Raw genomic sequence first — 26,506 nt, 5'->3', positions numbered from 1 at the left:
ACTTATTGATAGAAAAAGCCTGGATTTCTGATGACCATGGACAGACCAGCTCTAGACCTTTTGCTTTTTCTGTGAGAAAGAAATAAATTTTATTTTATTTAAGACATGATTTTGTTTGTTTGCTTTGGTTAAAATTTGCAGACAAATGCATTTCTAACCAAGAGAGAAGTTAAGTGAATATCTAATTAAATTTTAAGTGGCATGGTATAGCGAGAAGTTAATAGGAATTCAGCAGTACTGTCATTATCTTTATAAAAGAAAGAAACATTTTTCCTCAAGTTTCTAGTCTGAATTAGGGTGGATTGTTAATAACTGACAAAGCAGGAATGCAACTCAAAGTTTTCATGACCAATTAATTGGACAATATGAAAGTAAGCTTTGTAATGTGCCGGCTTGCCCAGGGTAAGCTATATTTCTGATTCCCTTTTCTGTACATTTGTAGACTAGGGGGGCCACCAGAAAGAACCTGTAGGGTATGTGGAAGACAGGAGTGAAGCCGAAGCTATTCTGTAACTTACACAATGTGTCACATACCTGCTAGTTCAAGTCATCATTGTGAGGCAGCCGCCGGGCCGACAGCTACTCCCCTGCCTCTGGATCCTTTTTCAGTGTCTCTGAATCCTGGACCAGGCTTGTGCATTCAACTCCATGATGAAAGGCCTAGATTTTTTGTAGATACCCACACCATCAAGGTCAAAGGCAATAGGAAATGATATAGGCTTCAGTTCTTTGTGGATTCCAAGTTATATTTATAGATTCCAACTTTTTTGGGGTCTCCCACTTTATCTCCATCTTCCCATCCTGATTGGCTAATGAGTGGACTTCGAGCTCTAACATCAGATGCAAAGACAAAAACCTTAGAGGGACCCACTTAATTTGCTCTCACAAATGTAGAAGGTCAAGTCCCTCTGACAAATCCCTTCATATTATGGGTTCCTCTAGTGCTTCTGTTTATCTGATTGAATCTCAACTGATGCAGTGATATCAATATAATTAGTATCAGTACATTTCCAAAATAGCCTGAAATTTAAGAAGAATAAGTAAATGAAAGGTGGACCAATTAGGGATGAAATATGAAATATAGAATATAATTAGACAGAAGTAGAAAAGGAGTCCTGAATGCCATTCTTGATTTCATTAATTAATTCAACAAATATTTATTAGGTGACATATAAGTGTTCTAAATTAAAACAATGGGCAACATATTTGGTCCTTGCCAACCTGATACCTGCTCTGGGAACTAGTGATACAGCCATGAGCCTGACAAATACCCCTGTCCTCATGAAGCTTACATTCAAGTTGGTTGAGGCAACCAATAAACATATAAATACATTAACTAAAGATGCATATTTTGTGTCATAATAAGTGAAACAAAAAAACCAAGTAGAGGTAATAAGCCCTTCATTGCATGGTGGGAAGTAGCAAGGATTTAGAGATAATATGGGCAGTGTGGCTGACCCATGGTAGAGCTCTCATAAACTACAGTTTTTGTTGTTGGCCTTATTAGAGTTGTGGCATTCCATATACATATACATATATATATATGTAATCTAAAAAATACAACAAACTAGTGAGTGACTATAACAAAAAGGAAGCAGACTGGCAGATATAAAGAACAAACTAGTGGTGAGTGGCGGGGAGAGAGGAGGAGGGAGGGGCAGACAGAGGCAGGGGAGTGAGAGGCACAAACCACTAGGTATAAAACCAGCTGCAAGGATATGTGGTACAACCCAGGAACAGAGTCAGTATTTTATAATGACTATAAATGGAGTACAGCCTTTAACAATTGTGGAACACTGTACTATACACCTACAACATATAATATTGTATAGCACTTACACTTTATTTATTTATTTTTTTAAGTTTTTTTAAATTTTATTTTATTTTTAAACTTTACATAATTGTATTAGTTTTGCCAAATATGAAAATGAATCCGCCACAGGTATACATGTGTTTATACTTTAATTAAAATTTTTTTTAAAAAAGAAGGGGGAAGATGTGATAAAAATCCATGGAAGGGGAGTCATTAGAACTCAGTAGTAACTGATGACTCTTTGTTTAAAGGAGGACAGAGTAAAGGGATTTGAATTTTGGCCTCCAGAATATGAGGAATTTAAACAAAATAAAGAAATAGTTCTCCTATTGGTACAATAGTAAAAGAAAACCTTCATTAATGAAGAGAACCAAACAGGATAAAGCTGTCTGGAATGTGGCAAGAAGAGTGTATATGAGCAAAGGGAGGAATGTGAGAACCTCCATGAGGTCAACCCAGGGTACACTGCCAAATCTGGGTCTCTGAAGAGCCCTAATAAGAAATTTAAACAAGGTGAAAATGGACTGATTGAATCACTTTTGTTTGGAGAGACTCAACTTCAAGCCTGTATAACATCATGATCTCCTGATTCTTGGATGATGCTTCCGCTGGTGTCTGGACTGGGCCTTGAAGGAAATCAGGAAGGCAGCCTGAGTGTGGTGTGGCTCAGCTGAATCGTGGCCCTGGGGCAATGGAATAATATGTGAGACTGGACATGGGCACCAAGCTTTGTATCTGCCTTGTAGGCTTCCCTGAAGCCATGCACCCTCCTGAGTAGTTGTTCCCATTTGCCCTTAATAAATAAATAAACAAGGTGGAAGAAAGGGAAAAGATTGAATTACTGTCTTTAAGACACTCATTTTTCCAATAAAGAAAACTCAGTGGTAGGTGCTATGTTGTTAAAAGAATTAAAGAAAATGTTCAGCAATTAATAAAACCAAATGAGATATGATGGGCTTCATTTCAGCAGGAGATATAATAATGATAATTGCACTTTCAATAATTGTACAGAGCAAGAAATCACTGATCATTTCCCCTTGTGTGGTAAAAGTTGACTCTCACCGCAGAACTAGAGAGGGAGTAGGGGAGGGTGGGACAGCAGCGCTGGCAGAGCCTGAGTGGAGCTGGGGGCTGCTCTCCCCGGGTGTCACCATAACCACAGATGATACTGACAGGTGTCTGAGTGAGACATCCTCAGTGATACTCACTTTTTTACTGAATTATGTGGAAACCAATTCTTCAGCTTTCTAATGGAGAAACTATTGATGTCCTGGTAACGTCTTTGAAGACAAGCTATGGAAAGGGTTTGAAGCACTGAGGAATCAAATTATTAACTCAAATAGTCAGAATGGAAGACACTGAGATAGAGACAGAGGCTGTTTTCACTGACCCTGGTACGTAACTGAAATGTCAAAAGTGCTGATGCTCAAATTGGGAAGAGAAGTTACTGAAGACTAAACACATTAAAAACCTGGAAATGACTTGGGACTAAGGTTTTCAACAGGCAAACCTACTAAGCTTAGATTAGAACCTCTCCTTGAGTTAAAGGGAGAGACTAAGCACAGTATTCTTTAGAATAGCCTTGCTTGACACTGACTCTGGGCCCCTACCCAAAAGCATTTATAATACCCAATACCCTCTCTGAGGGCAGTAACTACCTTTATTCAATAGCTTGTTCTTAGTGCCTAGCTTTGTGATTTACTGACAGTCATAGAATGGTAAAATACTGATACTTTTTAGAACGCTTGCATTGTGCCAGGAATTGTTCTATACTCTTCTCCGTATCCAACCACGTGGTCCTCATAACAGTCCCATGCGGGAGGTGCGATTATTATTCCCATTTTACAGACGCAGGGATATATGCATGGTGAGGCTACGTAACGGGCTTAAGGTCATACAACTCATAAAGGGATGGTCAGAAATAAGTTTTCAGAAGCTTGGTGCCTACCAAGCATGTCATTCAGCTTATGGAAAAATGGTCATCCTAGAAAAATGTCTTTTATAAGTATATGTGAAATTCTCACTGGCAAGAGCAGTACTTAAAACAATCTCTTCTGACTTTTCCTTTTTGAGCTGAGAAGATATTTGTAGTTCAAATGTTAAAAGGATGGTTTGGGTTCTCTCATGACAGAGTATTCTAATACCAGAAGAGATGTGAATTCTTACTACTGTATTGACTAAGCATAAAATAAAGTTGCTTATAGATATTTTATGCTAAACATAAAATAAAGCTGGATATGAAATATCTCTATGAAAGAACAACACTTTCACGTATAACACTTCATTTTAACTTCTGAATTTTAGTAACCGTCATGAATTCATAGGAGTACCATTTAGTACTAAATTTTAAGAAAAGATAACATATATAAAATTTTCTTCATCAAGACTCTGTCTGTATAACCATTACTATATTTGACCTTCATAACAGCCCTAATATAATGAAGACCAATATTTCAATTTCTTTATATAAATGACAACCTTGCATGTTTGATTGACTTGCTGAAATCACAGGATGGAAGGCAAAACAGGATATTATCGGAAAGCTGCAATTCTGAGTCCAATGCCATTTTCATGGCCCTTCATTTTCTAATGGTTTGGAATATTTTAAAAACAGTTGCAATGCATTTGTTCAACATGAATGATGCAGAAATACCAAGCGTCCCAATTTTTCTGGGATCAAGGAGCTCTGTGGGCATGGGCCTTTCAGTGCTTAAATCTAGAAAGTCTCCAAAAAGCTGGAACTACTGGGTTACCTTCTGTAAATCTAGTTGTTCATATAATTCAGAAGAAACTGAAACAACAGTTGCTGGCTTTAATGGCCACATGTATTTCTAGGGGAAAAAAAAATGGAAAGATTAGCATACCATTAGGTGGGCTGTGACTAAAAGTGAATTAATAAATAAATGAGAATATTATCCACATTAAAAGCTGGGAGAAAAACATGTGGCAAAGAGTGAATGCTCCTCTTTCAACTCATTCAAAACACATAATCATAAATGTAGGGGCATGGAAAAGCTTTGAGTAGAGGGAAGTTGGTGACGAGTGAGTGAAATATTGTTCAGAGGACAAATCCATGTGACAGTTCTACCTCCTCACCCGTTTTCTTGAAAAAAGCTATAATTTATTCTGTACATTATTCTTTTTTGAAAGGAATTTTGTTGAGGTAGATTTTCCATATAGTCAAAGGTTTTTGACTATATGGTTTTTCAGTAGTTTCAAAGGTTTTTCCAGTAGTCAGGTATGGCTGTGAGAATTGGACCCTAAAGAAGGCTGAGTGCTGAAGAATTGATGTCTTTCAATAATTGGAAAAAGGGAGAGGCTAAAGGTGAATTTATTATAGCAATAGCTAAATTCCTGTAGAAAGGTTCCTTATGATAATTGATATTCAAGATGAAGTGAGAGAATGTTCTCTGCCTTTGTGATTATATAAAGAGCTATTGGTGCCATTTTTTCCCTGTAAAATGACATTTAAAAATGAACCATTATAAACAGAGCAAGTATATTCATTCTGGATCTCTTCTGTTCAGAGTACTTTACATAGACTTTTTTACACAAACGGGTAATGCAAGACATTTTCCCATGACAATGAAGTAGCCTCTTTATTCTGAAGGAAAGAATAATACTTATGGGTGAGTACTAGAAATAAAGTGAAAATATTAGTCACTCAGTCGTGTCTGACTCTTTGCAACCCCATGGATTGTAGCTCACCAGGCTCCTCTGTCTATGGAATTCTCCAGGCAAGAATACTGGAGTGAGTTGCCATTTCCTTCTATAGGGGTCTTCCCAAACCAGGGATTGAACCGAGGTCTCCTGCATTGCAGGCAGATTCTTTATCATCTGAGCCACCAGGGCAGACCCAACTAGAATTAAAGTTGCTACATATTTCAAGCCACTAACTTCATGTTTTTAAGTGCTTATATAGGACTTGAACTCTGTGGGTTTGTAAGACAGAACAGAAGTTTTGGAGTTGGACAGACTTGGATTCAAATTCTGGTTGCTCCTGGTTGTGTCACTGGTTAAGTTTTTGCCTTCATTTTCTTTATCTGCAAAATGAAGGTGATGAAACCAACCTATCTAACTCAAAGAAGTTTGAGAATTAAACTAAAATCATGAAACTTAAAAAATCTCATAGATAGTAGGCATATATTCATTCCATAGGCCTCTCATGAAGTTTCCTAAAAGTCTTAGACTTTTTATGGCCTCAAAATAGAGCAAAACTGATTAGTATTATTAGTAAGGAGAAGTCTGTCAAAGTTTCCTGTGCCTCTGAACTTAAATGTGTCTGCTACACAGACCATCAACTAGAATGTGCTGTTCCATCCTTGGACAGATTCTAATTTGCTAAAAGAAAATGTTTTACATTATAGGTTTCATTCAAATAGACTTTGATTCTAGCACTACTTGCATGACTACCAGTCTAGCCAGACCCTCTGATTTTTATTTGCTTCTTAAGAGTTAATCAGGAAATAGTCCCACACAAGCTCAGACCTGGCAGAGTTAAGGTCCTGGCTAGTATGAATTAAGGCTGAGACATTAAGAAAAAATTTACAGTTAAAATATGTTCTCATAGATTAAAATGAATAAATGTTGACCTTGACGATTTATCTTCTTGCATGTTTTTCCACAGGTTGAGCACATCCTGTCTGATCTTACAACAATAGTCATTGTACTCATCCTGATAAGTTACTGTTTCTACGTTATTCACCCTGCACACTGTGGAGCTGTCATTCTCCCATGGACTTGACGGACTGCTCAGGGCCAAGTCTGTGACTCAGCTATGGCAACCGCATGAGCTGTCATGACGTACATTTTGCATTTTAGCACTCTTTCTAGTAGCATTTTATGTCCTTTGTTTCTTCCTTTTGCTCTGCTTTAATCTATGCTATCTAAGTATTTTATGTAACTTTGCAAGCCACAGTCAATCTTTTCTGGAATGAGATTGTATATAAATAGATTGGTAATCAGGAAGTAAGTGGGTAGGTTATTTCCCTAAAGTGCTAATATGTCCATTTGGTTCTCTCCTTGAAATACCTTATAAATAACACAGCAAAATAACTCCCAGCTTACCCCTTGATATATCTTATAATTTGAAGAGAAAGATTTAGTTATCTTAGTTGCTCGGATCCCTACACCAATACAAAGAGATTGAAATAATTCTGCAACTGATCCTCTGTCTTTTCTAAAGTAAGCCTGTGATTTAAATCACAAATTTTCTCTTAAATATCAACAAGAAGGAACATTTATGGTCTATACTTTAAACATTCATTCATGCTAATTTTATTTGCTTCATAAAGATGATGAGACTTGGTTGCACTTTAAAAAGTTATGCAAGTGAAACTACAAAAATATATTTTAAAAATCCATGACAAATCTTATTCATTAATTAAATAGGTCACGTGTTGAGCAGTACATGTCAAATACTGTTTGCAGAACTGTGGATGCAGCAGTGAACAAGACAAAACTCTTCCCTGCGATGCTTTTAAGAACAGCTGTATCAAAGTAGGGGCTCTATGAGCCAAGCTCAGCAGCAAACGGAACAAATTTATAGTAACACTGTCTTATTGAGTTTGATCCATGAGCTTTAATACTAAACATATATAGTATTTTAAAAGAGATTAATACTTTTAATACTTTTTAAAATACTATTAATACTTTAATAGTATTTTACCTAACAGGAGAGAAATCATAGAACACTCAACTAGTTTTGAAGACAGAGTCTGATAGATCAAGAAGATGAAGTTGACTCATATTGGCTTGAATTCCTTTTGAAAAGTCATAGGCCTGGAAGTGGTGTCATGACGTTTTTCTTTAAGTGTGTACGTGGGGGGTTTATACTTCTCTTGAGGGTGACTGTGAAAGCAGAATGAAAAATTAACACTGGTAGAAACCAGTACATCCTGGAGTGGGTCAAGGTTGAGGAAACATCTATAAGCAAGGAATAAAGATAAAACTTGGGGTTAAAGTCTAGTCAACAAGAATTTGCCAGAGGTTAAAATATGGTGGTGGTGTCAGAAATTGCTGATTGCTAAAAAAACAAACCAAACCAAACCCTTGCACTTATTCCCACTCCATCTGCTGTTTTATGTCTTCTTCCCTTTTCTAAACCTGCTCTTCTGTCTGGAATTGTATCCTCCCCTATCCTTCTAAACTCATCATCTTGTAAACTCATCTTATATCAGAACTTTCCCTGGTAACCTGGGTTGAATGAAATGCTCTTTATCAGTTCTCATACTACCCTGTACCTACTTCTATTATTTCTTTGACCATATTACGTATGAAATTCTCCTTTGAAGTGTCTGTAGCCCTCACTAGACTAAGAGGTTCTCTGATAGTCTGAACTACAACTTATTTCATTCTTCTTAGTACCAACTACTTTAGGTGTTAAAAACGATTTACTGAGTTAAACTGAATTGAATCAGGCAAGCAATAAAAATTTAGGGAACATGAAGACACTCATACTATGGATCATGTACTCAAATAGCCTCGGGCCTGACAGATAATATAAATAAACAAGCACAGGTTCTATCTAAGGGGAATGACTATTTAAATCCAGACAGCTGTTGCCATGTAGGAGTACAGCCATTATTGCCATATTGGAGGTTTTGGAGAAACCGGAAGTCTCCACTTTTTAATATAAACATTCCTATCTTAGATCCTAATGGCAATGCTGCTGCTAAGTCATTTCAGTAGTGTCCGACTCTGCGCAACCCCATAGACGGCAGCCCACAAGCCTCCCCCATCCCTGGGATTCTCCAGGCAAGAACACTGGAGTGGGTTGCCATTTCCTTCTCCAATGCATGAAAGTGAAAAGTGAAAGTGAAGTCGCTCAGTTGTGTCTGACTCTTCCCGACCCCATGAACTGCAGCCCTCCCGCTCTTCCGTCCATGGGACTTTCCAGGCAAGAGTACTGGAGTGGGTTGCCATTGGGTAAAGAACCTACCTGCCAATGCAGGAGATGTAAGAGACTTGGGTTTGATCTCTGAGTCGTGAAGATCCCCTGAAGAAGGGAATGGCAACCCATTGCAGTATTCTTGCCTGGAGAATCCCATGGACAGAGGAGCCTGGTGGGCTACAGTCCATAGGGTCACAGAGTCAGACACGCCTGAAGCAACTTAGCACACAATGCCTTCTAAGATCACTATCTTATCACTTGCTGGATTGTTGGAAGGAGGTCTGAGGTCTCAGCAAAGGATCCAAGGAAGTGGTAGGGAGGCATTAGGAGACTTTAGTAGCAGCTGTTTATTGCTCTGTGTAGAAATATTAAGTGGCACAAGGATAGAAGTTAAGAAAGGGATTATCTTTGTTTCAAAAAATTACCTTGGTGGAATGTTTTGACAGAGTTTGGGTGCTCTTTTGTTAAGTAATGGAGAAAGAGATAGCTAAACTATTCTATGTGAGAAATCAGCATGAAACTGAATTTGAGCCAAGGAAGAAATTAGAGGGCAAGTGAAGAAAAAAGAGAACGAGGATGCACAGAGTCATTGCCTGAAATCTGTGGGCAAGGGTGGTCATTGAAGAATGCCTGGTGGCATGGCAATAAAAGGACATCTGAATAGGGATGTATAATATTACAATTTAAATTGGTTATTGTACTAAAGTAGTGTATGAAATGCCTTCTGAGAATAGTTTTGGGAGAAATAGTATAAAAGGAGGTATGTTCTATGTCTGGGATTTTACAGACAAGAGAGAAGAGAACAGTCATTGGAAGTAAGATGTGAGTGAGTTTGAGAACTCATAGGTGCAGAAATTCAAATGCAGGCACCAGAGGAAATGTGAGCTCTCAAGGATCCCTTTGAATTTGGTGTGTATGGGGGAAAGGGAATGCAACATTTTATAAAGATTTAACTAAATATTAGAAAACAGCATAGTTCCAGCTGACATTTGGATCCCATGTACCTGGAATGCATAATTACATTATGCAGTGGTAGCTTCTATTTGGAGAAGGCAATGGCACCGCACTCCAGTACTCTTGCCTGGAAAATCCCATGGATGGAGGAACCTGGCGGGCTACAGTCCATGGGGTCGCTAAGAGTCGGACATGACAGAGCGACTTCACTTTCACTTTTCACTTTCATGCATTGGAGAAGGAAATGGCAACCCACTCCTGTGTTCTTGCCTGGAGAATCCCAGGGCAGAGGAACTAGTGGGCTGCCGTCTATGGGGTCACACAGAGTTGGACACGACTGAAGCGACTTAGCAGCAGCAGCAGCTTCTATTTTAACCACCAATTCTTTTTAAGGATTGCTAGCATCTCTGTTGTCAGACATGATTGAATCTGTCTCAGTCTTGCTTCCCAATTTCTTCTCCTGTGTCACTCTGCTCATTTCAAATTCTGTGCTCCTCGTATCTTCAGGCTCCCTGGTTCTTGTAGGTTATATGGGTTCTTTGTTGCCATTTGTGTTTACCTGAAGTCTAGCAGTTCTGGTACATGGGCTTTCTAAGTTCATCGAAGGGTACTATCTGATTCATCTATTGCTGCTACTATTCATATTTTTTTTACTTTAATTTTCTCTTTCATATCTGTACATTCTACATGGTGCTAATACTGATGTGACCAGGATCTAATTCTGCCCTTTTAGGGGCAAATGACTAAGATCATGGGCTTCTGGGTCAGATCATCTGGATTAAAAATCTTGGTTCCACCACTTACATTAAGTTACTAGACATCTCTGTGCCTTGGTGCCCCTCTTCTATAACACATTTAATGGGATTCTTATTTTAAAAGGTTCTTGTTTTAATTTTAGAATCATAGAATTCGATTAATTTTGATGATTGATTTATGTCCCACTCTCATTACTACTCCACTCAAGGTCATTTTGAACCATTTCCCTAGGAGGAACACTCATGAAGTCACAACAAGAAATATTAAGACTAGAGCATTGAAAATAGCTAATATGTGTCTTTCCTATCTCATACCTCTTTTTTCTTATCTAAGACAACTACTATCCCAAATGTATTTATCATTCTCCTTTACTTGTAGTATATTTCTTTTTTAAAATTTATTTTTAACTGGAGGATAACTGCTTTACGTGTTGTGTTTGTTTCTGCCGTACAACAATTGGACCCAACCACAACTGTACATATATCCTTGTCTCTTGAACCTCCCTCCCCCTTGTGGCATATTTCTATCATCTCTATTCATCAAAAATTTTTAACCATTTTAAAATTTATAAAAAGAAAATATGAAGATGTACATAACCTTCTGTGATTTATTTTTTCACTTACAATTTTATTGCCAATATTTATTAGTAAACTCGTGTCCAGGTGGAGCTCATTTGTTTGGATCTTTTAATTTTGTTCTATAAGCATACCACAAGAACACAATTCATCCATTCCCCTTTCAATTTTATTGTTTGTAGGTTTTTGCCTGTATATGACAGGGTTGCTATGAACATGTCTGTACAGGTTTCTTGATGAAAGTTTCTTTTAGGCTCATACCTGGGAGGAGAATTGCTGGGTCAAGGGCTATGTTCAGCTTCACAAGATACGGCTGCACTGATTTCCCAAAGTACTGAAGCATTTGCAGCTGATATCGGGTATAGTGTAAGGAGGAATTCAGTTTCATATGTCCCCTTAATGGACAGCTCCATGTGTTGAAAATCCAAATGATCTGGCTTGCTACCTTTTCCACATATGTATCAAAGTTCCACATGTTGTGGGTGAGTCTCAATCTATATATTGACCAGCTTTTCTCTTCCTCTACCAAGACATAGTTACTACAGTTCCAAAGTGAGGCTGGATAGTTTGCACCCTTTATTCTTCCCTTCCTCTCATGAATATGTGTGTCTCTTTATCTATTTCATTCTTCTTCAATGTCTTTGGATGATGTCTATAAATTTCCCAAAATGTTTTTACATCTTTTGTTCAGGTTTAACTCTGTATCTTTGATGTTTTGATTGATATTTTAAAGAGAAGTTTTTTAATTAAATTGTCTAAATTTTTCCTGGTATAGAGAAATGAATATCTAACTTTGTAACTTCTTTCACTATTTCTAGTAAATTATCTGTAGACTATTTTGGGTTTCCTATGTAAATGATAATGCCTTCAATAATATCTATTTTTTTATTTTCAAATCTTATCATCTTAGTTTCTATTTTTCTTGCTCTAAGCCCTCCAATAAAGTGCTAGTAGAAGTTATAACAATGGACATCTTCATCTATTTTTCTCATTTTAGGTGATGTTTACTATGGAGTATGTTGTTGTTGTTTAGGTACCCATTATTATTATATTACACTGAGGGTTTATTTTGAATTTATGTTCAATTTTATCATCTTATTACTGGGTCTTTAAAAAAGGTCCTAAGACTTTTTCTCCTTTAATCTGTTAATTTGGCAAATTACATTTATAAAGTTTACAACACTAATCATCTTTGCATTCCTGGAATGTATCCAAGTTATCCATTGACCATTATCCATTGACTTTTATGTACTGTATCATTACAGCTATTAACATTTTGCTTAGGATGCTTTGCGTTTATGATCATGAGAAAAATGAGCTTGCTTTCCCTTTCTTGTTTGGCTCCCACTCACTGTTCACAGAATGAATTTAGGAGTATTTCATCTTTCTATTCTCTAAAAGAGTTTCAGGAAGATTGCGCTGATTGGAAGCTTAGAAATTTTATTGCACTTGCCTGTGAAACTCAGTGAAACTAGTGGTGCAAGGGGGGATTCTGCTAAATGTTTAACATAGAGCTTTTGGTTGGGGTAAGAGGTCGGGTGGCTGCTCTGTAGTGTCTGACAATTTCCATGGTGTAAATTCTCCCATCATTCTTCCTATTCAGCCACCAGGCAAGCCCCTTTACTTCCAAGGAAACTGTTAGCTGTTCAGTTGTGTCTGAATCTTTGTGACCTCATGGACTGTAGCCTGCCAGGCTACTCTCTCAGTAGAATTCTCTAGGCAAAAATAGTGGAGTGGGTAGCCATTTCCTTCTCCAGGGGAGCTTACTCCAGGGAATGAACCTCGGTGACTTCCATTTCAGGCAGATTCTTTATAGTCTGAGCCACCAAGGAAGCCCTTCTTCCATGAATGAAAGTCACTCAGTTATGTCCAACTTTTTGTGACCCCATGGACTATACAGTCCATGGAATTCTCCAGGCCAGAATACTGGAGTGGGTAGCTTTTCCCTTCTCCAGGGAATCTTCCCAACCCAGGGATCAAACCCAGGTCTCCTGCATCGCGGGCAGATTCTTTACCAGCTGAGCCACAAGGGAAGCCCCAAAATACTGGAGTGGGTAGTGTAGTCCTTCTCCAGAGTATCTTCCTGACCCAGGAATCGAACTCGGGTTTCCGGCATTGCAGGTGGATTCTTTACCAACTGAGCAATCAGGAAGCCCTGTTTCCGCTATTATCACAGGGTGTGAGAGCTCCTTCTTCTAGTCTCCCAATACTACTTAATTGAGGTTTCTGTTTATTAATTTTTACTATTAATATTTTACATTAACTTTTCATAAATTAATATGCACATCATTTATAAAATAATATTTTATAATAAATTAATAGTAACTTATAAAATTAGTAAATATTCACTGAACATTCTGTTCTGGCCACTAGGACAAGCAGTACTCTAGGTACCAGGAAAATAGCATGAACAAAACAAACACAGATTTTCCAGTTTAATTTTTTATCCATTCTGTTTCAGGAAAAGAAAATCATGCATTCTTTGACCCATCTTAAGAGAAAAGTATAGTAACTTTTAATAAGCTGCACAACTTGCCTTAGCCCCACCATCAAAGCTGCTCCTGAGCCTATTTCTCCTGCCTTCCAGATTTCCAGAGACAAAGGTCATGTATCAGTCTACTTTGTCCCTAATAGCAAAGGCTCTCTTGTCCCTAATAGCAAAGGCTCTCCGAGTGGTCTTGTTGAACCGTCTCCCTAACCATCTCTAGATCCCTGGACTTGTTTTGAGGGGGCCTGGAGCCACCCGTCATTCTTACTTAAAGGAAGAGGGGCTGGGGCTCAAAAGGTGCATTTTGCTAAAGAAACCTCCTCACAAAATCTTCTTTCTCACCTACGTGCTCTTGCACTCTCTTTCATTGTCTTTTTGTAAATAAGAGTTTGTTTTTAGTGTTGTAAAACCAGCTTTTATCCGGCTGTTTCCTACAAATCTCTGCATACAATCAGTCTCTTGAACTACCCCAGTATTTTACGCAGTATTTCTGGCCTGCCTGCTAAACCAGAATGCCTGGGTTTAAACTGGAATCTGAGACCCATGGCAGTGAGATAGTGAACAAGCTACGTGGCCTTTTTGTACCTCAGTTTCTTCATCTAAAGAATGGGGTATATAGAAGCTCCTGCCTCACATCTTTATTATGGGTTTTAAAATAGAACAGAGAACAGAACTGTAAGCCTTTGTTGTATCTATAACCTTTTCCTATGTCTCATTTGAAACTTTCAAATTGGTATCTTGTTGCTTTATTCTATTTCCCCTTAACCTTTTTATTCTCCTATCCTTAGATTGATTGGGATTCAAGTCCATCCAAGTCATTCATCCATACCTAAGCTTCTAGTGATGATGACATTCTCACACATAAAAGATTTTCCCTCTTTCCTGCTCACTATGTACTATTCCTATAATTATGAAAAATGAGGCTTTTCATCAATTTTTTCCCTAAGCTGTCTGAAAAATCAACTTCTAAACTATTACCAAGCAAGCAAGAGAGTATGGTAATCATTTTTCTTTTTTAGTGGCAGCTGGAAATTAGGGCTTTCTAGGGGAGGAATTTAGTAGCAACTGTCAATGCTGGTTTATTTTGTCTTTCAAGCAGGTAATTTTTCAGTGATAGTGAGTGACACTTTTTGAAGTTAGGGTAATTATTTCTTACGATTTTGATGATGGCTGTGAATAAGACTCCATTCTCAATTTGTGGTGTATTCAAGGAAACACATCTTTATTTAATTGCTTTTCTCTGATTTTTCAAGAGTTATAATAGTTGAACTCTGAGTTCACAATAAGATCACTGGAATCATAATTCAAATAATGTGAAATTGCACCACTGATTTCTTGATGCAAGGCCTCTTAAATAACAATGTAACAAAATTCAAGATTTTACCTACTTCAGATTTCAGTTGCCAGAAGAGTACTTTGCATCTTTCTTTACTGAAGGTCATAGAAGCTTTGAATATTCTCCAGTGGAGATCAAGCCAGATTGTAATTCACAGAACTTTAGGTAGGTTTCGAGAGCAGAAAAATTCCCAGCTATAAAAAAAGTAGGAAAACAACTTCTCTATGGAATTGAAACCTCATCTATCTCAGCAGAAAAAGATTAAAGCTCTTTTTTGGGAAACGGTTCTTCACATAGTAAAAACGATTAGCCAAAATATTTTTTCTCGATTAGTTTTTATTAACCAAACAACTGGTTTCATGAATTCTTCTTTCCTTGCTTGTTTGAATTTAGTTGGTTGCTTAAATTATTCAAATCTATCAGCTGTTTTGCATTATGAGAACCAACAACTCCTAAATGTATTCCACTAGATGCTGATCCAAGGGGATGTCCATTCATTCATTCAATGTTTATTTATTGAGCACCCGCTATGTGCTGGGGATATATGTTGTGGATAAAAAAGCAGATAATCAAAACAGAAAAGATCTATGATCACATCTAGTAGGGCAGATGTGAATTAAACATATAAACAAATAATTCCACATCTTCATGTAGCGAATATTATACTATGAAGAAAAACATGAGGAGGTAAACAAGAGGCTAAAGGACAGAGGAAAATCTTATTGTTTTAAATATGATATTTTATATAGAAAGGTAAGAATTTTCTGAGAAAGTGATAGCTGAGTGGCAATCAGAATGGAGTAAGTGTGAAAGGCATAGAAATACCTGGGGAAGAATACTGCAAGAAGAATAATAGCAATGCAAAGGGTCCTAAGGCAAAAGAGTATCTGACATAGTCTAGAGAGAACAAGGTTTTCAGTGTGGCCTGAGGAGGTGCATGCTAGACAGATATTGATAGAGGTGAGAGACCAGATTGTACAGGACCCTGGGCACCTCAGTCAGGACTCTGATTTCCATGCTGAGTTGATGTGAAGCCATTGGAGATGTTTGAGTGTGTGTATGAGACATAACTGGATTTATGCTTTAAAAAATATCCCTTGATTAATAAATGAAAATCATATGGTAGGTTTGGGGGTGAGGGGTAGGATATTAATAGTATTTTTTTTAAGACTTCAGTGGTCAAAAAAGTTTTGGAAACACTACATTAAACAAAAATTTAAGGGATTTTTTCTTAGGGTCTTAATATCTTGTGTATCTCAAACTGTGTGATGGAATATGCAACATTCCCAACTTTAACCACAGAAATAGTTTTTTCAGGGAACTTTTTGAGACATTAGTGTTCAGAGACATCACGTAGGATGAGGCTGATGCAGACATCACTAAATAAATCATCTCTCTTATGAGAAACATAAACATTCGCAAAGAGAGCTGAAAGAGAAGTTTTCTGTCAGAGTAATTCACAAGTTCTCCTGTGACCTTAATTCCTGACCCTGATGAGACTGTTTCCTGCAAGGCATTGTTAGAGTAGGTTTCTCTTTTCTTTCCTTTTTTTGAGCTCCGTGCTGCGAATTAGGGCACTGAATATGATTCTAAATCTTTACACAGCCTTGGTCCATGCCTGTTAGTGCCCAGCTTTTGATCATACATCCACATTTCTCCATTCACTAAAGGAATTGGTATGCAGCAGATTCTCATATCAGTGGAAAGAGGGGTCAGGCTTCTTATGGAATGGCTGGTTTTTAATGGGCAGGAGAATCATGGATTTGTTGAGAGAAATGTTATGCCCTTTTGGGTAGAATGTCACCTCAAAGATAAAGTTAGTCACAGTGGGAAGCACAGTCATTATTTTAAAAGTGGCTCTTTAGCTAATGGAAACACTATAGTCATGGAGACCTTAGATTTTCCTTACCTCCATGACACAGTATGTGTGTTTCTTAATTATCTATGGAAGCAAATTTAATACCCAGCTGTGTCATTATTTGTCACATTTGAATGTCTCTGAATAGATACTGGCAAAATTTCAGCCAATTTTCCTTATGACTTTGTTAAAATATTTTTAAAGGTTAATTGTCAAATCTTTGGTGGGGAAAATCTTTCAAAAGGTTGAGTTTCCAAAGTGAGTAATAGGTCTTTCTCTTATCTAAAAACATTTGCTTAAGGGGGTGTGGGGGCTTCCCAGGAGACTCAGTGGGTAAAGAATTCACCTGCAATGCAGGAGATGGAGGAGACATGGGTTCGATCCCTGGGTTAGGAAGATCTCCTGGAGGACAGCATGGCAACCCATTCCAGTGTTCTTGCCTGGAGAAGCCCATGGACAGGGGAGACTGGCTGGCTACAGGGTCACAAAGAGTTGGATGTGACTGAAGTGACTGAGCCCACATGCACGCAAGGAGGTTTTGGGTTTGCTTTGTAGGAGGTTTGGTCACATGGAAAATGAAAAGGGAGATTAGACATACAAAAGAGCAGAGTGAAATAACCCTCTCCTTAGGAGGAGAGGGAGCCCAGAGCAAACAGAATGAACACAGTGTTGTCCTGCAGGGCTTTGAAATCAGGCAATCAGCCACTGGAACCCTGACTTTGCCACTTTCCAGGTGGGTTTTTGTTTTGCTTTTTTTTAAAAAAACATTTTGAGCCTCCATTTTCTCTTCTAATAAAGAGGTGGTGATTGCTCCTTGATGGGGCTGTTGTGTGGACAAGTCAAGATGATACATGTCAACTCATTTTTCTCTCTCCCTGGATGGAGTTTTGTTTTCAGCACTGTGCCAACTGTGACGCAAAACTTCACTCCTTACATTCACTAGAAGGAAACCACTCCAAAATGTTAGTGGCCAGTGTGTATTTTACTAAAGATTTGGGGCTAAAGTTGAGGTGGGCATTCTTGTGATACAGGACATAGCATGTCACTCCAAAACTTATAGCTACTAGTTATCTTTTGCTCAGTGGATAGAGACTGCTAATTGTCACATTATACCCATTCTTCCCTTCTTCTTTTAGCAACAGAAGCCTCCAACTTTTAGCTGAGAACATAGCTGTCTGGAAAGGATTGCATAATCTTGGCCTCCCTTGCAATCCACTGGTGACTAAGTAAACCAAGTTAGGTGTGTGTGGTATGAATAACGATACATACAACTGCCAGGGTCATCTTCTCAATAAAGTTTCTTGTCTTGGACTCTTTCCTATTTCCTGTGACCTAAAGAATACTGACAACTCAAACCACCTTAGAAACCACACGTGTTTGAACTAGTAAATGTTAGCAAAATAAACCATCTGATTTAGGCCACTATATTTTGAGGTCTTCAGGTTAGAGCAACTTATCCTAATTCTCTTCTGTATTCTAATTATACATAGACCAGTTCTGAGCCTCAGATCTTTCTCTCCCATTATTCTCCAGGGCCTGACTTTCCAGGCTATAGTCTCCCTCTGGATCTGATGTTCCCATCTCACTCTCTCTCACTCCTTCTCATGTAGTTCAATTTAACTTTTTTCCATCCCCTTCAAACATCTGTCCCCAGGCTTTTTTTTTCTTCTTCTGTATACAAGGGCCCCACCAGTCACCAGAGTGTATCTTTTTGGAAAGTATAAGAGGATTATAAATCACAAATGATATTTTCCCATGTTATAAATGGAAAATCCACAAATAGAACCTGGCAGGTAACAGGTGCTCAGTGACTTCCCATTTAGGCCTTTGCCTCCTCCAGGAGTTGACACTAGTCCTGGGACAAACAGGGAAGATTTAAAGACCTACTGTGGTGTTATAACCCTGCTACAGATTAAAACTGAGCCCTGGGAAAAATCCAGATCAGTGGTAACCTAGGCCATGTTTAGACATCTTAGGAATGTTTTGGGTGAAAGAAAACCTCTGTGAATCCTAAACCTGGTTGATAATCTAAAGGTTAAAAAAATGTACAGATTCCAGGGTCCTACTACTGGAAAGTCAGATTCTATAGGTTTACTTCGGGGTCAGGAAATCAGTGTTGTAAGCATCCATATCAGGTAATTTCGATGCAGCCATTTAGCTGGTGCATGGACTAAAACGTTAGATATCATGAATCTAGGACTTTGAAAAATTAAGGTAGTTCAGGAGAGGCAAATGTCAGGTAATGTTCATTTCCATTAATCTTTCCCCCACAACTCTTAGCTTCCCTGATAACACCAGAAAAGATTAGAGTGATAATTCAGCCATAGCATAAGGAATCTGAAATATTTCCAAAGACTTCAAATGATGGGTCAGATATAACTCTCAAGTTCAGCTACATATGGCCAAGGAGTACAATGTGTTTTGAGCACATCTAAGTGAACATCACAATTTGGCCTGATACACAACAGAAAGTGCCAATGAAAGACAAAGGGAGAATAACAGGAAATGGGAACACATCTGTTTGGAGGCCCAGCTACCTATATGCTAGCTTTGGCAAACCCTGTATACTTTGTCCTGCCAATGAAGCTGCTGACAAGGAAAGTTGAAACACTGACCTCATATGGCTGGGATCAGCACCAGTAATGCCACTGTATGTATTAGGCCTTCAAAATAGTTCTGGAGGTTGAGCTGGGGCTCAGCTTGGCAGCCCTGAGCCACAGAGATCATTACCTATAATGGAAATTATGCATGTTTATTTTTGAGATGACTTATTTTGAAAATGTTCATGACCTAGAGCTCTAGCTCTTGGATACAGAAAATAAATTCGACATTTAACTTAAATGCAGTACTTTCAAACAGAAAAATGGGTGATAACATTTCAGAGTCTAAACATTATGCAGCAGATGCTAAAGGCCAGAAGAATGTGTTAAAGGGAAAAATGCTGGGGATCAGGGAATTGGAGGCAAGGAAGAGGTCTTTGGAGGCCCTCTTTCCCACCCTCTGCAAGGAAAGGGGAGCCTCTGGGTTTTCTCCCACTCCTGACCCTCTCCCCCACAGTGAGGATAATGGGAGGAGGGGCCAGAGGCTGCAGAGACAATGTGGAGAGGGCCTTCACCACAAGACCAGGGACATGCGACTTTCATCTCTTTGTATATTTAGTTTAAAGGAACATCAAGAGACATCATTTATAATGTAAAAGTCCAAGATTTAATTACATTTAACTTAATAGAAGCATTTATACAACCTTCTGATGCAACTTTTGGATGTAGTTGTATTGAACTGTCATGAGAACAAGAGCTATTATTCAAAAGGCTCATACTCTAGATTAGCACATTGGGTTAAGCAATTTACTGAGATGTCCAGACATGAAGAAGAAATTATTTTCTCTTATTTTAACAGAAATACATTTCCAGCACTTTGGATTATCTTCAGGGCCTCAAGTGTTTGGAGAATCCCAACACCTACCAAGAGACCTGTGCCAATTCAAAAGATCCTGTTAGCCCGTTTTTTTGTGACAGAGTAGGTCTTAGGTTGCGAGCAGGGGGAGGGAAAATGTCTTTGTGTTCTACATGTCTGAGGAGCATTTCTTCTGGATAATCCTGTCATATAGACTTTCTCATCTTTATCCTATTCCTCTTGTTTTCCTGCTCTCCCTCACCTGATATTATATTTCTTATTCCCTAGCAAGTTTCCAGTAGTAAAGGCTTATTGAACCCCTACTTTGTATCAGGTTTTATACTTGGTGAGTCACACACATACATTTAGTTAGTACTTCAAACACCTCTAACTAAGTGATATTATCCCCATTTTACAAATGAAGAAATTGTTACTCAGAAAGGATACTGAGATTAAAATAATGAAACTAGTCAATGTCAGAGCTGGAACTTGAATCTATGTATTCTAATTGCAATCTGGGGCTTCCCTTGTAGCTCAGCTGGTAAAGAATCTGCGTGCAATGTGGGAGACCCCGGTTCAATTTCTGGGTCAGGAAGATCCCCTGGAGAAGGGATAGGCTACCCACTCCAGTATTCTTGGGCTTCCCTTTTAGTTCAGCTAGTAAAGAATCCACCTGCAGTGCAGGAGACCTGGGTTTGATCCCTGGGTTGGGAAAAGCCCCTGGAGAAAGAAATGGCAACTCACACCAGTATTCTTACCTGGAAAATCCCATGGATAGAGGAGCCTGGCAGGTTACAGTCCATGAGGTTGCAAAAAGTTGGACACAACTGAGCAACTTTCACTTACTCACTCAATTGCACTCCAGTGGTATTTCCGTTATGTTATGCTGCTCTGCCAACATGAAAGCAGACACTTGGAACTTAAGCACTTGAATTTTTGAACTAAATGAATCCCAGAGCATATCTGAATTCAACTCGATAGGATGGCATTTGGTGAAAGGATTGGGATACACAGACCGTAGAGTATAGTATTAAATTCAAGTCCTTTAAAGAATTTTAAAAAGCAGAGACATTACTTCGCCAACAAAAGTCTGCATAGTCAAAGCTATTGTTTTTCCAGTAGTCATGTATGGATGTGAGAGTAGGACCATAAAGAAGGCTGAGCACCAAAGAATTGATACTCTCAAACTGTGGTGTTGGAGAAGACTCTTGAGAGTCCCTTGGACTGCAAGGAGATCAAACCAGTTCATCCTAAAGGAAATCAACCTTGAATATTCATTGGAAGGACTGATGTTGAAGCTGAAGCTCCAACATTTTGGCCACCTGATGAGAAGATCTGACTCATTTGAAAAGACCCTGCTGCTGGGAAAGATTGAGGGCAGGTGGAGAAGGGGATGACAGAGGACAAGATGGTTGGGTGGCATCACTTACTCAATGGACATGAGTTTGAGCAAGCTCTGGGAGATGGTGATAGACAGGGAAGCCTGGCATGTTGCAGTCCATGGAGTAGCAAAGAGCTGGATGTGACTGAGCAACTGAACAACAATAAAGAGGGAAAAGAACTTCCCTAAACAGAGCGTGCTCAATTTCCCAGGGGACAATGACATGAAATAAAAACATTATCTTTACCAACTTGCACCCATGCTAATATGGTCTTAGAAATCCATGTTATGATGTAACCTCTCAGTACAATAGTATTACCACCAGTTATAAATTCATTTTGATGGGGAAAGAAATATTTAGTTGCTACTACTGAGTTCTTGTTCTGACTCTTTAAAGCTATGTAGTTTTGGCAAATCTCAATGTCTCAAAGCTATTGCTTAGAGTTACCTATAAAATGAGCATTTATAGTGCTAGCCAGGCCAATCCTCCTATCCATGTTCAGTGCTAGAGTATATAGTCTTTGGATTGGGCTTCCCTGATAGCTCAGTTGGTAAAGAGTCTGCCTGCAATGCAGGAGACACCAGTTCGATTCCTGAGTTGGGAAGATCTGCTAGAGAAGGGATAGGCTACCCACTCCAGTATTCTTGGGCTTCTCTTGGGGCCCAGCTGGTAACGAATCCTCCTCCAATGCGGGAGACCTGGGTTCGATTCCTGGGGGCTGTGTCTGCGTGTCTACCAGAGTACTTGGCACCATAGAGAGACCCCTCTTCATTGAATTGATGTAGTTAAAATATGTTAATGAATATGAAAATAACTTGCAAACTATAAAGGGAGTTAAAAGCTTTTTATTAGTAAGATTTTATTTTAGAATAGCTTTTGATTTACTTAAAAAAAAAAACCAACAACTGTGATTTTAGTACATAGAGTTCCCAATACCTCCCTCCAGTTTCTTGTGTTATTAAATCTTACACTAGTACAGTACATTTGTTACTATTAATGAACCAACTGATGAACCAATACATTATACCCAACTAAAGTCTGTATTTTATTACTATTTCCTTAGTTGTTTTGCTTTGTAATGTCCTTTTTCTTGTTCCCTGTTCTAGGATCTCACCCATGGTACTATAACATTTAGCCATTATGACTCTTTAGGCTCCTTTCGACTGAGACAGTTTTCAGACTTTGCTTATTTTTGATGACCTTGACAGCTTTAGTTGAGTATTTTGCAGAATGTCCCTCGATAGGGATTTCTCATGAAATTGGGGTTGTACGTTTTGGGAGGAAGACTGAAGAGGTAAAGTACCATCTTCATCACGTCATATCAAGGGTACAGACTAACAACACTACTCATCCCTGTTGGTGTTAACCTCCGCCACCTGGCTGATGTAGTGTATGTCAGGCTTTGCCGCCATAAAGTTACTCGCTTCATACTGTGTTCTTTGGAAGGAAGTCACTATGAGCAGCTGGTACTTGAGTAGTTGGGTATTATGTTCCATGTCCTTGAGGGTGAGTGCTGACAATTTATTTGGATTCTTCTTCATGGGAAATTTGTCTCCTTGCTCCCACTTACTTATTTATTCAATCGTTTACTTAAATCAATATAGACTATGGATATTTATTTTATATTTTGGGCCATGATACAGTACTATTTTGTTGTGTTGTTCAAATGTAATTAACATTACTATTAATATTATTATCAAGCAAAATCCATAGTAGACTAGTATTCTGCTGAATTTTAGTAGGTTGTCAGAAAGCTGATTGTGGAGCTCAAGATTTGTGCCTATTTTGTTCACTTCTGTACCTAGTGCATGGCTTATGCTATGTCCTTATTAATACTTTTAGAATTAAAATCTAAAATACAGTACTGAGTTACTGTCATCGATTATAAAGACCATGGGTAAACAGATCTGTTGTTTCAGGATTATACCCAGGATCATAGATGTTTGGTAGCCATTTAAACAATTTGCAAATTTATCATTGGATCCCTGAATGTCCTTTCCTTGCCCACACCACAATCTCACATAATCACAGCTGGAGAAGAAAATGCTACTCTTTAATGAATTCCCAACTGTGGGTACCATAGAGAAACATCACATGTAACACTAAGAAGGCTCATGCATTCCCTGACATTCTCTGTTAACATATGACCAGCATGGTTCTCTCCAGACAGGCTCTGAAGCAGAATGCAATCACATGGTTGAAATAATGAGCAGTCTGTAGAAGGAAGCAAAGCCCTGCTTCTTATCTGCCTGCAAAGCTCCTTCATCTATCACTTACACCCAGTCAGTTTGAATTTGGAGCAGGCGCCTTCATCTGTGTACCCTGCCATGCTCTGTTAGAGAATGAACCTTGAAGTTCCAACTGGTGCCAGCTAGAACAACACAAGCATCGAGAGAAGTGGACTACACCCCCCTGGTGGTGTTCCACAGTGGATATTTGTCTGCAGCCAGGGACAAGTCCAAGTGTTGGCTCTAATTTATAGCGTCTGGCAGTTTCTACTCCCAGGATCTTAGCCAAAGCCAAGCTCTCTCCCTCTGTCTGTCTTTATCCATCTCATTTCTCAGTTAATATTTTGAAGTATTCTTCATGAATCCCTAAATGTGCCTTTTGGAACTTGACTATAATCCTCCCAGCATCTGTTACACATTATTTCTAAATCATGATTTTGCCAAATTCTGGTTCTTTCTGGAGCAGAAAAATAAGGAGTTGAGTTCTAATTCTGTCATTCATGGGCCAGTCATTGAACCTCTTGAGCCAATTTCCTTATCTTTATGGGGGAATAAAATAATACCTACTTGAACAAGATGCTTTTGTGAGGATCAGAACTGATTATATAAAAGTATTAGCCCATAGCAGAGGCTAAGTAAGTGGTAAACATTTGTTTATCTGAAAGTGTACAGGGAACTCTTTTTATGGTGTTAATGCAATAATACACTAATGAGAAAACCAAATGGGAAATATATATTAGAAAATGATTCTTCAGGAATTATTCATATCCCTTGTTGATAGGTGGTTGAGCAGGTTATTGAGCTGATTTGGCCAGTTTATTACTTGAAGGCCATTTCTCTGATGATGGTTGGGAATTTTCCAATTAATGAATTCTTTGGGGCAGAGGAAAATTGAACAAGTTGAACCAGGAACGTGACTCACCTCAGATATGGTCAATAGTGGGAAACACAGATTGTTTTTGGATTTCACCTTAAAGCCTGAAATGAATGAAAGCAGGCAGTAGAGGCGTCAGTGGGTCTCTGCAAGGACAGACAGTGAGCCAGCAAAGCAAACCTGAGCTCAGGGACCCATAAGAGAATATAGAACACAAGGGAAGGAGCAAAGCCAAGAACCCAATCCAGTGGAGGTGAAACCTGGCCAGGTAACCAGGAGGAGGACTGAGGTCTTGGTAATAAAAAGGAGTGGTTAAGGATTTACTCCCATTCTAAACATTTCTAAAACAAATGATCATTTTTAGGGGTGCATTTTATCAATTTCCTTTATCCACACCACTGCACCTGCAAATCTACTCTATTAGCTTGTTTTGCTCCTGCTCCTGAATGAAATTTTAGATTGGTTCCACAGCTTCTGTGCTAGTTCTAAAGTGTGACACGAAGAGTGTTAATTCTTAAGATAAACTGTCCAATATAAACTAATGTTAGACTTTTAAACCTTCAGTTTAAAGCTTGTATTCTCTACTCCAGCCCATCTGATGGGCTCAACTCTGGCTAGTGGCCTGTAGTGAGAAGGCAGCATGGTCAGCTGCTTCTCCTCCATTTCCCAAGACTACCTGGCTGTTTTCTGCTCTCATTCATAATTCTGTGTCAAAGGCTGGAAGGGAAGAGGAGGGGCTGCAGCATGGAGGAGAAAAGGAGTGGGGGTGTTTGAGGGCATAGTCTCACCCATCACTTATGCCTTCCAGGATGTCAGCTACCTAATCATTCTTTAGTGATCGGTACTTTTCTGGGTATTTGGTGTCCTTCTCCTTGTCCTCTGCGGGGCTCCACAGTTCTCTTGATGTAGGCAATTCCTCCACAGGCTGGCTGCTCTGCCTTGTAGGTGGATCAACACACCAACCCCCACTTCGTCCCTGCCCCCTGGGAGTTACCAGGATATTCAAGCCCAATTTCTGTCATAGGACTGTTCACATCAGTCTTACTGTTCGGGAGGTGTAGTCAGCTTTGAGGGAAGCCCATTTTACTGCAGCCTGGGTATCCCTGGCCAGCCTTCCATCTTTAGGCTTTGATTTTTCTGGATACTTGGTGGCTAAGTCTTGGAGTGACTCCTTTGAAATTACCCTCACATGGCTTGAGAACAGCAGTGGCAGTGAAGTCAGGCAACAATCTCACAACTCTCCTCTAAAGAAATCATCTCCACAGCTCTTTAAATCAATCTCATCACACCCATTCCTTCCATACCCCCTGGATATAAGCAATGGGCTCAGCATCACAAAATTGGAGTCCACATCTCCTGGAAGGTCAGGCCTAGATGGTCAGGTGCTTATTGTTCATGGTGTCTGGATGTTGACCAACACTCAAAAATCATAGGAAAGTCACATCCAACACCTGGTTACCCAGATTTCTAAATTCTTTAGAATTTTCCTGTCATGCTGCCGTCTTAGCTGCTGTTCTTGCATTTCCCTGTGGGGATTTTCAAGGGGCTTGACAGCTTCTCACACGCAATCTAAACTTCTGAGAATTCATTATAGCTTCATAGTTAAAAGTACAGGGCTATTTTTCATGTTCAGTTAATGAACCCTACCCTTTATTTCTTATCTAATACAAACTATTTAGATCTTTCTGTGCCATGCTTTCAATGTTTGTTTTTTTTTTTTTTTGGCTATGCCATGCAGCAAGCAGGATCTTAGTTCCCTGACCAGGGATCAAACCCATGCCCCCTGCAGTGGAAGCATGGTGTCTTAACCGCTGGACCACCAGGGAAGTTCTGCTTTCAACATTTTTGAATGGGCATAATACTTAACTCACTGGATTTTTGTGAAGATTAAACTAAACCCTGGTTGTAAAGTACTGACCACAGTGCTTTGAAAATTTTCACTTCATGAAATAGA

At 38.9% G+C, this 26,506-nt stretch overlaps 1 long non-coding RNA gene across 1 annotated transcript; it reads right to left on the bottom strand.

Moving 5' to 3' along the window:
- Positions 1-550: 550 nt before the first annotated feature.
- LOC138990748 (uncharacterized) lies at positions 551-20,914 on the bottom strand. The gene is made up of 3 exons (XR_011466849.1): positions 20,827-20,914; positions 19,288-19,402; positions 551-660 (listed from the first exon to the last, which is right to left on the bottom strand). It is a non-coding gene; the product is annotated as an uncharacterized lncRNA (long non-coding RNA).
- Between the last annotated feature and the right edge of the window lie 5,592 nt (positions 20,915-26,506).

The sequence above is a fragment of the Bos mutus genome, chromosome 14, assembly GCF_027580195.1.
Source record: "Bos mutus isolate GX-2022 chromosome 14, NWIPB_WYAK_1.1, whole genome shotgun sequence".
Taxonomy (NCBI): domain Eukaryota; kingdom Metazoa; phylum Chordata; class Mammalia; order Artiodactyla; family Bovidae; genus Bos; species Bos mutus.
The sequence above is the reverse complement of the archived record's forward strand: the minus strand, read 5'-3'. Positions and strand labels throughout refer to the sequence as shown.